Consider the following 15563-nt stretch of genomic DNA (forward strand, 5'->3'; position numbering starts at 1 on the left):
GTCATGCCAAGCGAGGAGATTTCCAGGAACTCCATCTCGTCCAGGATTTACCTATGTAGACAGTCACAGTACTTGAGTACCAAATTCCACTTGGAGCCCTTGATACCCAACCTCGTGTGAAGGGTATGAAAAACATTGGTAAACTCTCGCACGTCTTGGTCCCTTCCCTATCGCAGCGTGGTCTATTTTATGTATTTATCCTCATAGCTCCTAACATGGTAGTATTGCTCCTTGATGACATCCCGGAATGAATTCCAAGTGGGTGCGGCTAAAAATAGTGAGGGTGTACTTTCATTCTTCTTCTCATAGTAGGTTTCCCACCAGTCCTTGACGTGGGGGGGAACTTTGAGAAGTGCAAAAATAATATTTTCCTGGCTAGAAAAATCATGAACAAAAAATATCCTTCTAGCAGATTTAACCATTTATCTACGACGTTTGCATGTATATGACCTTCAAATATGGGGATGTCAAAGTTAACTTGTATCTTAAAGGGTGTGGCGCTTCTAGAGTAGCTGCTGGAAGGAGATGTGTCACCTTTGGGTAGTCACTGAAGGATGTGGGAAAATTTGTCCATCATTGTGTTCCTCTATCACTCGAGGGCTTCTTCGAGCAAGATTTTGAAAGGATATCCTACCCCTTCGTCTTTATTCTCTTCCGACATGGGAGGTTGTCAAGATTTGCGACACTAGTCTTGCAAAGGTTTGACCAGTTCGAGCCCTGACCCTTATATCCTAACCTCGTTGGGGACATGCAAATAAAAATAGAGAAAGAGCATACCACTATGATACCACTGATCCAAACTTAAACAAGAATGCAACAAATTACAGATATAACCATAAATACCAATATGCAGTAGAAATAACACTTCATTTCATTAATATCAAATACTGAAATATGCTTACAAACATAATGGAAATAAGACTAGTTCGGGCGATGGTAGTTTATCTTTGAGAAGAGATGTGGCAGCTACATGCCTCCAAACTGTGTTACAATGAGGCTCAAAGGCCTATTTATTATTGAGAAAAATGGAAAACCCTAAACATCCAAAAACCTAACCCTAGGAGATGAAGTGCCAAAACTATGGGCCTTGTTTGGGTAAAGTGGTACATCAACTTCCTGGGGTCGTAACTTCGGCATACAATCTTTGTTTGATGCACATAATACCTCGTTAGAAATATTTGTTCGAGGAATACAACTTAGGAGTGGAAAACATTGATAAAAGACCCATGTTTTCCCATTTCTTCCTAAAAAATGTCATTTAGGGACTCAAAACAACTTCGGATGTTTAGGACCTGAAAAAACTGCAAAAAATAGTAAAATGTGCTACAATTAAAGAAACTGAAAAAACTGAAAAAGATAGTGGTGGGGGGTCCAAGTAGAATAGGCAACTGGCCACCAACATCCACCTGGGTCATCATGGATGCAAAATTTGGAGTAGAATTGGATGTTAAACTAGGCATCATAACAAGATGCAAACAAGGACACAAAAAGGGTTTTAAACTAGAAGTAAAAAAGAGTGCAAAACTAGACACAAAGAAGAGAACAAAGCATGGCATACAAAAGGATACTAAACTGTTAGGATATTTCAACACATAGGAAATAGTTAAGTATAATTTGGTCTAGTGTATAGTTAGGTAAATTGTGTTTCTTTAGTATGTACATTTTGTAACTTACAATATGACGGTCATGATATGTTCTAGACATGAAGTGATCTGACGGTTCATTCTCTCCTCGGTATTACCGACACTTGATTTGTGGCTTAACACATGATTGGTCCATGATCTCTATTTAAAGAGCGTGGAGGGTCATTTGTAAGGTGCATTCATGAGAGAAGCTTATGTAAATTTTCTTTCTTTTACATTAATAAATTGCCTGAAGTGGCTGCGTTGGCTCAGGCTGTGGACTGTTTCCTTCTTTGAGGGTTTTAACCACGTCAAGAATACTGGTGTACTGATCTGTGATTTGTTTATGAGTGGTGTCCTTTGGTGTTCTATCTGAGGAACTTACCCTGTAAATTCCTACATGGTATCAGAGCTATTTGAGGGTCGCATCTATTGGTGATCCAAATCCAAAGCTGGTACCACTGCATCTGATTTTCGTTCGTAGATCTACTATTTCTGACCTCTTTCAGGCCAAGAGAACTTCTCTATTATGTTAGGAGCATTTGTTCCAGTGAGGAACCCATTTCGTTTCACACAAAAAGGTTTTTGGTAGCTCTAGCTACGTCATTTTTAAGATCTGCAGGTATACAATCTTTATTTGCAGTTTTAGTTATTTATCTCTCTGTTTATTTCGGTTTATTTATCTCTCGATTTTTTATTACTCGATCCATACCTTTCATTTCTGCGTATGCTCTTTGCCTTGCGACTTTGTGCGATCTGGGCAAATAAAAAATAGAAAGGAAAGATTTTCTCTTGTGTATGCTCTTTTCCGTTGCACCTTAGTGTGATCTCGGAAAGTTAGAAACATTGAGGAAAATATTTAGTTTTCGGCGAAATCTAACTTCAAGCCGTAAGGGTTGGTTTTTTTTGCATGTCTGTTTTGCGTTGTGTTTTTTTTATTTTGTAGGCAAAAAGGGCTTTCTTAAGTAAGCACGCACTCCAAAAATTCAGTGGCTAAAAAGACCTTCATTTTTTCCAAAAATGACTAACCTTTTAAACTAGCTCACTTGGTCCAAAGTTACTTTATGAGAATAGAGGTCTTGGGTTCAAGTCTTTCTTTTTGTTGAGTTACTTTTTCAAAACGCACATGTAACTTATGTTTTAAAGTTACTTTATGTAAAAGTGTTCTCACCCATTATAAAAAATGAGTCATTTATAATTTTAAAGTCTCCTTATCTTTTATTTAAGTTACAATTTAGTGGGTAGCTCATAAAGTACCATTATAAAAATGACTTTCACTTATTTATACAATTGGGTCACATAATTTTTTTTTTTAAAGTGAGTTAATTCAATTAAGATTGGAGGGGGGGCGGGGGGCAGGGGGGAGCGATTTTTTTTTTTAAATATAACATTATCATTCACTTTCGCACATTCACATACTTTATCAGCATCTTCAACAACTTTTTACAAAAAGCCATAACTTCTTCATCCGGAAGCCGTTTTTTTTTAATCGGCCTAATTTTTTGAGGTATTTCCATTGGAACACTTAGTTTCAACATCTATAACTTCAATTTATGTTAAAATGGAAAATCCATGCCAAGTTATTCTTGACAACACCAATTACTTCTAATGGTTGTCCTACATTGAAGATTTACTTAGAAGTAAAGGTCTTTATAGAATAGCCTCAGGCCAAGAGGCTAAAGCTAAAGATGAAGATAAGAAAGCCAAATGGGAAAATATACAATATCAAGCATGTGGGTTGATAGGGATGTCTATTTCTCCAGACCTTAGATTCCATATCGCAGAACTTGATACCATTGATGAAGTAATGAAACATCTTAATAAAGTTTTTGGAATTAAAAATGAAATTAGAGCCCATTAACTCGAAAATGACTTGCTTATGTTGGACCCCAATAATTTTTCTTTCATTGAAGATTTTTTGTCCAAATTCAAGACCCTTAGACTTTTCTTGGAAGGTGTTAAGGTTAAGAAAGAAGATGGTAGCCTTATCTATTCCATTCTTACTAAGTTGGGACCACCCTACTCTGTGTTTGTTTTCACCTTCCATTCTACAAGAGAAGCCTTTATTTCTCAAAGACAAGACTACAAGTCCACCTCTTTTGATGCCTTTTGTGATTTTTAATAAGAAAACAAGAAAAACTCTTATATCTTGGTATTATTAATATTGGAAACTCTTCTAAGAAAGCCTTAGCATCCCAACAACAACCAAATTCAAAGAATCCTAAGAAGCAACATCCTAAAAAGAATGGTCCTAAACCAAACTAGGCTCCTAAGCAATTTTAGTCTCAAAATGAAAAATCAATTCAACAAAATGATAAAGCAAATAAAATTAAAGGGAAGAAACTGATAGACATCGCAACTTTTGTAATCGTGATGGGCACTTAGAATCCAAATTCTTTAAAAAGATGGAAGCCTTGGAAGCAACAATGAAGAAGCATAACATCCATTTGTAGCACTCTTCAACTTCAACTTCATCTTCGGGAATATCACTTTTTGCATGTGGTTGTCAAGCATTTTAGTTTGGTTATGCACTAAATGTATCTTCTTCTTCTCATTCTTATGAGTGGCTCATTGATTTTGAAGCTTCTTATCACATGGCCAAAAACAAAGTCATGTTTTCTTCTTTAAATGATCGTAATACCAGAAATATATATGTTGGTGATGATAGATCTCTTAGTGTTGTAGGGACTGGAACTATTCATCTAGACAATGGTCAATTTAATGATGTATTATGTGTTCCTACCTTATCCTGCAACCTTCTATCTTTATATCAGATAACTCATTCAGGTGAAGGTAAAACCTTTGAATTTTCACCTCATGATGTTGTAATTAAGGACCTAAGAGATCCTAGACAGATTTTAGCTACTGGCATTGCTGATGATTCTACAAGGTTGTATAAGTTTAACAACTTTGGGTCATCAACTCTTCCCTTGGTATTTGTTGCTCATAATAATGAAGTGAGCAAACTTTGGCATGAGCAATTTGATCACTTAAACTATCGCTCCCTTCAAAATCTATGTAAGGGAAATATGGTGACAGGTCTTCCTATGGTATCTTGCAGAGATGGTGTAGGTTCTAGATGTGTACTCAGAAAACATCATCGGGATAGTTTTGAAAAACGTGCCTCTTGGCACACCTCAACCCCTTTACAGCTTGTGCACTGTGATTTATGTGGTCCACTTCTAGTTGTTCCATTCTCTGGCTACAAGTATTTCTTAACTTTCATTGATGATTTCTCCAGAAGCACTTGGGTATAATTCTTAAAACTCAAGAGTGAAGTCTTTAACATGTTCTTGGCCTTTAAGGCCTTTGTTGAGAAACAATTTGGACATCAAATTCTTAAGCTAATATCTGATAATGGAGGAGAATATGTTAACAACAAATTCATAAACTTTTGCACTGAGCATGGAATTCGATTGCAACAGACTGTTCCATATACTCAACAACAAAATGGTGTAGCTGAAAGGAAGAATCACACCTTAAAGGAAATGGCTATTTGTATGCTTCAATCTAAAGGGCTTAGTCTTAATTTTTGGGCAGAAGCAATTAACTATGAAAATTACATAGTAAATCACACTCCTACTAAGGTTTTAAAGAATATCACTCTAGAAGAAGCATGGAGCTCAATTAAACTAGATGTAAGTCACTTTCATGTTTTTGGAAGTGAAGCATGGGCCCATATTCCCGATGAGAAACATAAGCCTTAGAACCTAAGAGTGAAGAACGTATTTTTTTGGATATTCTGAAGATGTCAAAAGATATAGACTTCTTCCACCTAAATCCAAAAATGTTATCATTGGAAGATATGTAAATTTTTCTGAAAATATATCGGCCTACGATCCTAGTACGACGGATGTGCCACCTATCTCTATCCCTTCTACTTCTGAAAACATTTCTTCTTCAGATGATGACATCAAGGATGAAAATCCTCCCCCACCTTCTCGGGATCCTCCTTCATCTCCTCAGCTTCCAAAATGGGTATGTGCTACTCGGGATGCAGCAGGTGCTCTTGCAGGTGATCCTACAGATCATCGACATACACGTTCTCAGTTCGATAGAGCCTCTTCTTTATTGGCTCAAAATTCAACGAATTATGATCATGAAACCTTTGCAGGAGCTTCAATCGATCCATCTTTTGGCGCAGCTATGAATGAAGAATATTGTTCATTATTGGAAAATGATACATGGGATCTTATTCCTCTTCTAAAAGGACCAAAAAATTGTTAGATGAAAATGGGTTTACAGAATCAAGTTTGGAGTAGATGGAAAAGTTGATAAACATAAAGCTCATCTTGTTTCTAAGGATTTTTCACAAGTTGAAGGCATTGACTATACTGAAAATTTCTCCCCTGTTGCCAAAATGAACTCTATCCACCTTGTTATTGCCCTTGTTGCCTCTTTCAAATGGGAAGTCCATTACATGGATGTTAAATATGCCTTCTTGCATGGGGATTTTCATGAAGAAATTTATATGGAACAGCCTCCTTGCTTTATACAAATAGACTCCACCCTTGTATGTCGGCTTAATAAATCCCTTTCTGGTCTCATGCAAGCCCCTCGGGTTTGGTATGCCAAAATGGGTAGATTTCTTTTAGATACTAGCTTTTCTACGTGTCATTCTGACAATACTGTCTACACCAAGAAAGTGGGTAAGTCTCTTATCATTCTTGTTTTTATGTTGATGATCTTATCCTTACTGGTAGTGATCCCATCCTTATAAACCATTTGAAGTCCAACCTTAAAAAGTAGTTTGAAATGACAGGCTTAGGACACTTGCATTATTTTCTTGGTCTTCAAGTCTTGCAATCCAAGGAAGGTATTTCCCTTTCCCAATCCAAGTATGCATGTGATCTTCTACACCAATTTCACATGGAAGATTGTAAGCCAGCCCCTTCTCCCTTTCATTCTGGAGCCAAAATTTTAGTCACTTGTACTTCCCCTGAATTTGATGCTACCTTGTACCATCAACTTGTAGGAAATATTTTGTATCTGACCCATACCCATCCTGACCTTTCCTCTTTTGTTGGCCTTATTGCTCGGTTTATGCAAAACCCACGTGAAATTCATTGGTAAGGAGCTAAAAGAATACTTCGTTATGTTCAAGGTACATTTTAGTTTGTGATTCATTACAGTGAAGAAGCAGGTCCTCTATTGGTTGGTTTCACTGATTCCGATTGGGCCAGTGACCCTGATGATCGGTAGTCTACTGCATGTTATGTCTTCACTCTTGGTTTGGGACCTATTACATGGGATTGCAAGAAACAAAGTGCCATTTCTCTTTCTTCAACAAAAGCAAAGTATTGTGGCGCCGTAGAAGCTAGTAAGGAAGCCCCGTGGCTTCGTAAGATCCTATCAGAGTTTGGCTTTTAGCAGCAGCATCCGACTACACTTTGGAGTGATAATCAAAGTTCTATTCAACTATGAAAATATACAATCCAACATCAGTGTATAAAACACATTGAAATACACATGTACTTCATTAGAAAGCTCATTCATGACCATGTTCTTGAAGTGCAATATTGTTCAACCGATGATCAAGTTGCAGAATTCGATTTATGGTTGGAGTTCAGGAAGTTGTCACTGAGAGTGGATAGGCTCTAATGCCTCCTTCCTTCTCCTATTGTGTCATATTTGTAAATCCTTCAATCTTTTCCCAAGTTGTCCTTAAGGGGGGATGTTAGGATATTCCAACACATAGGAAATAGTTAAGTATAACTTGGTCTAGTACATAGTTAGGTAAAGTGTGTTTCTTTAGTATGTACTTTTTGTAACTTACAATCTAACAGCCACGATATGTTATAGACATGAAGTGATCTACGGTTCATTCTCTCCTTGGTATTATCGACACTTGATCCATGGCTTAACACCCAATTTGTCCATGATCTCTATTTAAAGAGCATGGAGGGGGATTTGTAGGTAACCATTCATGAGAGAAGCTTATGTAAATTTTATTTCTTTTACATTAATAAACTTGCTGAAGTGGTCGCGTTGGATCAGGACATAGACTGTTTCCCTCTTTGAGGGTTTTAACCATGTCAAGCATACTGGTGTGTTGATTTGTGATCTGTTTGTGAGCAGTGTCCTTTGGTGTTCTATCTGAAGAACTTGCCCTATAAATTCCTACACAAACTGGGTGCAAACAAGGACATAAAAATGGACACCAAACTAGATGCAAAAAAGGACAGACAATTAGAAGCAAAATTGGATGCAAAAGGGATTCCAAGTTGGGTGCTAAGAAGAAGCAAAAAAGGATACAAATGTAGATTTCAATTGAGGATGCAAAGAATGGTGTAAAATTGGGATGCAAAATTGGGCAAAAAAAGGAAGAAAAAAATGATGTAAGAAAAGACAAAAAACAAGATGCAAAATGGGGCTAAAAAAAGGGTGAAACTGAGGATGCCATATTGGATGCCAAAAATAATGCATCACTAGATGCAAATTTAGAATCAAACCTAGGCATAAAATGAGATGCAAATGCAGACACAAAATAAGGTGGAAAAAAGGATGCAAAATTTGGATGCCAAAAAGGATGCAAAATTATATTTTATTTCATTTTATTTTTATGTAATTTGATAGAGTCAAAATGTTTGACAAGTTATTACAACATCTCTAAGATATTGGGCTAGAGAGCGTCTCCTGAAGAAACAAAAGTTAGAGGTTTTATTAAATTCATAGAATTTATATCTTGTTTGTGATAATTTTTTTTATAACCTTGGCAAGACCTTTTTCATTCATTCATTTTCATCAAAAGCAAGTTACAACTAGAGTCAAGACATTCAGTGGCCTCAACCTACCCATTGGGAAACTAGATTTTTTGGACACCGAACAACATTATATTCCATCCAAAAACAAAATAATTTAAGTTTTTCTAATGGTCCCTTGTAGGACTGAATGTCTAGAAACCATCTACATCCTAGATAGTTATAGTATAGATAACTATTCGACATATATATCATAACAAATTAAACAAAAAATAAGTACAGTCATATCCAATAAAATTACTATTCATCAAAGGACTCCACAGGAGTTGGTTCCTTTGCACTAGAACCTAGTAATTCAGACTAATGAAGACATGGAATGTGTTTTTCAATGGGCTAAGACAAACATTCAGCTGCTAAATTTAGAACTGAATGAGTTTGAATTCTTTCTAAATTTCTTGAAAACCTAGGTCAAATTTGACAAAGCCTTCTAGAGAGGTCAGGATAGCTCTGGCCACAATACTTTTCATCAACTAGTAGAGGTGAACAATTTTCTTTTATTGGGTGGTGCAGCCTCTGGAATGTCTTGGGTCCAGAGCTAAGTCATGCCAATCTTCTATCTGAACTTCAACTTTTTTCCCACTGATTCAATTCAACTTCCCAATTTGAAATAAATTTCTTAAATTGAGCTGAAGTACCTATATGATAGGCCTGAGCTGCCTCTCGGATGATGTGAGCATCTGTTTTACAGCCACATCTTCGTGGCTACCAATTTGAGGTTGGGCCATTACCTCCTCACTTCCTCGATTTCCTACCGCGACTGAGGCCACCTCTTCCTGAAGAACTGGCACATGGGGTTGGGTGATCCATAGAGATTATCCACCAAATAATAGAGCTAAAAGTCATCAACCACACAAAATGAACTAGAACATAAACAAATTGTTTGCTTGTAGTCAAGGTACTTACAGAGATTGTGAGGACCTGATACAATAGCAGAGCATGAAAGCAAGGTGCAGCTTGTGTTAGGCTCAAGCTTATCAAATAAACTAAGGGTTGAATGGAACTGCCATCATCGACACAAGATACCGAATTTTGACTCCCTGAGCCCAAGTGAAACCATATATAGAGATAAGAGGTGGGTTTGTCGGCCCGAGAAGAAGGCTCCACAGACCAGCTCCCCTAGCCCAATTTCAGTAAAACAATAAGATAAGTGCAATGAATTAGATATAGGAGGTTCAAACTCTTTCCCATGCTCAGAACCAACAATTCAATGATATATCCAACACCAACGAACATACATGCATCCACCAGAAGACTCCAAACCATAGATTTACAATACATTCCCATGTGAGATAAAAGAATACCAAAGAAGACAGATACAGTCATAGAAAAAGAAGACATTACATAAGGCAAGACAACATAGACTTTCCAATTTTCTAGACATCGATTCCAATTCCTTAAAAATATCATATTGCAGGACTTTCCGTTTAGGTTCCAAGAGACATTAGAATAATTTGCAGACCACGGTTGGAGAGGGGGAATAAAAAAAGTTACATACTCGAAAGAAGATGCCATTAACCTTATAGAACTGTTTTCATCCAAGAAGTAGAATTGTCTAGCCTTCCTTTCAAATGAGAATACGCTTACCAGGAACCTTTTCTCACCACCAATAACCAAAACCCAACTCAAGATAGTCGCTTTCTTAGATCAATGAGCCCTTATCACCTGGAGTTTAAGAGCACAACAACTCGTCGCATTGCCATTAACACTTCCCATACGCACTACCACCAAACATTCATAAATAATCATTCAAGGGCATGGGTCGAGTCGCCTTCCTGCCCTTTCATCAACCGGTTTACGCACGACGAGGATCCCAATAAGATCCATGACTTATATCACACCCCAATCGGGGATCGTGGTTCACTTCCCTATCAGGGGCCTGATTGGGGGAAGCATCCTGAATTGACATCTACTTCAAAGGGGCCATCTCTTCACCATGATCATTTTCCATCTAGGGAGAATCAAGTGTCATGTTGATATTGAGACATCCACAGTTGGATATAAAGTCAGCCGCTTTATTTCCATTTCATCTAACATGTGAGGGAATGATATAATCAAAGCGAGGAATGAGCTCTCTAATTTCCTGAACCAAGTAAGTTGTCCTTCAGCTATGGATAAGCTTCTCCCATTGAGTGACATGATTCAATTTTTTTATCGCTTCAATGACTAGATTATAATATCCTTCAACCATCGACCATTTGTACCCTTATCGTTTAGCTATGAGTAGCCCATGTTTTACTGCATTGGATTCTACCTCATTCTTGCTTACAAAGCTGCAGTCTGCTGCGTAAAAAAATTTAACCTGGAATTGGGAGTCCTTGAATAAGCCTCTAAACCCAGCATCTCCTAGGTTACCTTTGGAGGCCCCATCAAAATTAAGTTTAAGAAAACCAACAATAGGAGCTAAAAAGCTAGAAGGAGAGGACCTAGGAGAAACCAAGAGCTTCCAGGAGGATGGGGAAAGCATTTGCAAAGATAGATTCAAAATAGTGAGGATCCTTGCTTCATGGGGGGCAACCTATCAATCACTTGGATGCCACTTCTCAGCTGAGATAGTTTCTCTGATATTTTGGATTACTCTTGTCCATACTTTTGCTTCAGAGGGTCTCTCCTCTTTGAAGATCCTTATGTTTCGTTCTTTCCAAATTTCCCAGAGGAGGAAGCCCAAAGAAATTCTCTAAGCCCTCTTCAAGACTGGGCTTGAGAAAATGCCTCCATGTTTCAATAGAAGCTCTGATCCTAGTGTTATCCCAGTCTAGGTGACCAAAAAGGTAACTGATATTTCTCCAGAGTTGGTCTGCGAAGGGACAAAGGTTCAAAATATGTTCCATATCTTTGTTATGATATTCACACAAGCTGCATAGGGAGGGTCCTTAGACGTCCCTTTTCTGGAGTTGATCCCATGTAAGAATTCTTCGTCGACACACCAACCATAAGAAGTATGTCACATTTGGCTAGTATTGTCATGTCCATATCTTCCTCCATATAGAGCTGAAGTAATCTTGAGGCTCATCCGTAGAAATTTTATAGGCTTCCTTGATAGTAAACATTCCTTTGGTGGCATAACCCCATCATAAGATGTCTTGACCTTCGAGTTTTGCAATATTTCTGGATTGAAGCTCCTTCTCCATGATCTCCTAGTGGTCTGAATCTGGGGGATTAGGCCAATCATATTTCCCTTTCCATTTCCTCCAAGAGGTATTCGAGGAAGGTTGCCAAAAGTGCTCCATAGATGTACAGTTATGTCTTCTCGTAAAGAGAAAAATTTCTGCAAGATCTTGTCGGCTGAAGAGATTAACTCATTGTTTCCATGAGTCTTTCCAGAAGAGAGCTCGTCACCCATCACAAATTTCCTAGAAATTATGTGATCAAGTGAGATCTCTATTAGCTAAGGCTAAATTCTAGATTGAGGATCCTTTAGGGGTATCCTGAATTCTTATTCCATCTTCAGTAGAGTCAGGAATTTGGTATTTTTAGTTCCATATAAGCTTCCACATATCCGATCTTCCATGAATCCACCTCCAACATAATTTCAGACCCATAAATCAATTGAGTGTATAAGGATCCCTAGACCAAGGCCTCCAGCTAAGTTGTGCTTGGTGATATGGGTCCATGAGACTAAAGCCCATTTTTTGGCCTCTTGAGTGCCCCTCCATAAAAACTTTTTGAATATTTCGACCATGTCAGAGCACGAATATTTAGGAGCAGCTAAACCCAATAACTAGTAAATCAACATGGATTTGAGAAAAGCCTTCAGAAGAACCACCTGACCCACTAAATTAAGAGCTCTAAAGGACCAGCTATGGAGTTTGGATTGAATTATTTCCATAAGGTCTTTCCAGCAAGTGGTTCTTAGGGAGTTAAGCACTAGAGGAATGCCTAAATATTTGGAGGGCAAGAATCCAATGTTAAAACCAAAAATACGGGCCAAGAAGGACTAGGTAGGGACCAAGGTATTGAAGAAGAAGATATTAGATTTTTTATTATTGATCAAAGTACTAGAGGCCTACATAAAGTCATGGAGAATATTTTTAATCTCTCTTATTTCCCAGAGGGAGACTTGGCAGAAGAGCATGATTTCATCCACAAATTGTTGATGAGTAAGTGGAAGGTCTTCACCCTAAAGGCGGATGCCTTTGCTGCAGCCCGAATGAACTACAGATTTGATGTAATGACCCAAGCCTTTCGCAACCAAAATAAAGAGGAAGGGAGAGATAGGGTCATCTTTCCTAATGCCTCTTGAGGGATTGAAATTTCTCAACTAAGAGCCATTGATTAAAATCGAGAAAACTGGGGAGGAAATGAGAGAGGAAACCCAATTGATCCACCAGGGGTCAAAACCAGAAGGCCTTCAGGATATTCAGTACATAGGGCCAGCTAAGGTGATCATAAGCTTTAGAAAATTCTAGTTTGATTAACATACCCTTGGCTTTGAGATGCTTAAGAGAATGAACAACTTCCTAGGATTTATAATGCCATCAAGAATTTGATGGCCTTGAACAAAACTGGTTTGTTCAGGGGAAATCAACGAAGGAAAAAGAGGCTTTAATCTCTTGACCATGATGGTGGATATGATTTTGTAAATTACATACACAGTGAAATAGGGTGGAAACCCTAAGGGTCCTCAGAATGTGCATATTTAGGAATTAAAGTGTTAAACGTGGATTTGAGAGCAGGATGTACCTTTTGAGATCTACACGATTCCTCCACCACCTCCAAGATGTCTTGTTCCAAAAATGGATAGGTTGCCTGAAAGAACTCCATCGTGAAACCATCCGGTCTTGGCGGTTTATTTTTAGCCATCCCTTTGACAACCTCCTCTACTTCCTCTAGGGTGATGGCCCTCATTAGTGCCAGGTTCTGGTCCCTACTAACCAGTTGGGGAATGTATCTAGTTAATCTTTGGATAGCTCTTGATCGATCCGGACATGGCTCGGAAAGAAGGTTATGAAAATGGTCCACCAAAATGTTTTCCATTTAATCATGGTGAACTAGATGATTTCCTGATGAGTCTTTGAATGGGAAGATTTGGTTGTGTTGACGGTGTTGAATCCTAGATTTATGAAAGAAGCAAGTGTTACACTCCCCTTCTATGAGCCACTGGGTCTGGTATTTTTGTTTCCGGAGGATTTCCTCTTGATTTCGCCTTTCTTCTATCTAGATCAAGATTTTTCCTTCCTCCATTGCAAGGGCCCTAGGACATCCTTCGGTGATCATCCGTTATTGAATATTTTTCATTTTTTCTTGGATGCAGTGTTTATTCTTCAGGATGTGGCAAAATTCCATTTGGTTCCATCATTTTATTTGTTGCTTAAGCTCCTTCAGTCTAAGTTGGAAGATATGCATGTAGTTCTTGCCTTGCACCGAACAAGATTTCCATTAACTCTCTATTTTACCAAGAAAGGAGGGGTTGTGAAGCCATAGGGACTCAAACCTAAAGGGCTTATTTCTGGGGGCCAATTTCAGATCCATCTCTAACCGAATCGTCCAGTGATCTGACCTGAGGTATGGAAGAATAGAAGCTTCAAAGAAAATGTCTTTGCTTATAATATTTTCTAATGCTAAGAATCTATCCAAGCGTGAGGCAACTTGGTACAATACTCCCTGGCAAATATTCCATGTGTACACTCCATTATTGGTAGGTATGTCTACTAATTTCATATTTGAAATGAAGTCTCTAAAAGTATTCATATTTGTATCTTGTCTCTTGATCCCTCCATTTTTCTCCTCAATCGACGAGATAAAGTTGATGTCCCCGCGATAATCCATAATTTGTTCGAACATATATTCCTGAGCTTTCCTATATTATGAAGGAAAGAAACTTTCTCTCTCGGAATGTGAGGATCGTAGACAACCGAAGGAAGGGCCCGGTCTTTTTCCTTGATGTATCTAAATCTTCTCGAAATAATTCGAGGCATGATGGTCCAGTGTTCAAAAAGGATCTTGGATGGGTTCCAAAGAATGGAAAACCAACCTGCACTTCCCCTTGCATCCAAGGCCATCACCTTGTACAAGGGTAACATGCTACTTATAAATTCCTTTAGTATATCTTCAGACACCTTGGTTTCTTGGAGCATCACAATACTCAGCTTTTCCTGTTTTAAATGTTCCTTCAATTATCTTTGTTTGCCTTAGCTCTTAAGGCCTCTTACATTCCAGGAGATTACAAACATTGGGAAAATTTTCCTTGTCCCCCTTGATCTGTGCTACTACCAAACTAGGAGCTAGGTGGGTCAGGTGGATCTAGAGGGATTTGGCTTTTCTCTGCTTGGTATTGTTGAAATGTGTCCAGATACAACTTATTTTCATCTTCTGTTATGAATCTCTCATCTAGATTCTTCCATTCATTCAACAACCTTTTCAAAACTTGTTCCTCTGTACTCAAATCCTCCTTTGATCCATTTATCTCCATTCTTATTTGCTCCTTGGGCGGTTCATGATCATCCTTATTTAAGGGTTCTCCATGAGATTTCCGCTTGGGTTTGATGGTAGTCTTTAGTGGAACCCTAGAATTCATAGTTTCTTTCTGTTGATCTGTCACCTTTGAGATTTCACCCCTCTCTTGCAAAACCTCATATCTACTATGGTTCTCCCAATTCTTCTATGGCTGAGTAGGAGGGTTTGGCTGCAGTGATTTCGTAGTTCATTTTCTATGGGAAACTTCTTGAAAACCTTCACTATCATCCTATGGTTGAGGTGATTCTTTGGGGGAGGTTGTTTCCACCAAATCCATTTGATTCAAAGGACAGGATTTATACAAGTGTCCATATTCGTGACATCTTCGGCATCGAAAGGGGATGTATTCGTAATCCAGCGGTTTCTGACATACCTCATCCTGGTATTCAAGCTCCAGAAATTCAGGGAGAGGCTATATGATATTCATATAGACACGGATTCGAGCATATGATGTATATCTCCCACAGATAGGTAGAATCATCTACTTTGACAAATCTTCTATTAGAGCTACCTATCCCAATCTGGGTTGTAGCATTCTTCCTAGAACTGCATGAAGAGACTGACATTGTAATAGAAACAGGAACCATTTTAAAAAATCCTCTCCTTGTCTTCTAAGTTTGTGAAAATGAATGTGAAAAAACCCTTGGCTCCTAGTTTTAAGTCGATGTGGCCTTTCGGCTTCTATTTTTACTGGATCCCCTTGAACATATCTCTTTCTGAATGCCAG

Source organism: Pinus tabuliformis, chromosome 3_2 (assembly GCF_031772625.1).
Source record: "Pinus tabuliformis cultivar Carrire ecotype Pingquan chromosome 3_2, CPIR1, whole genome shotgun sequence".
NCBI lineage: Eukaryota > Viridiplantae > Streptophyta > Pinopsida > Pinales > Pinaceae > Pinus > Pinus tabuliformis.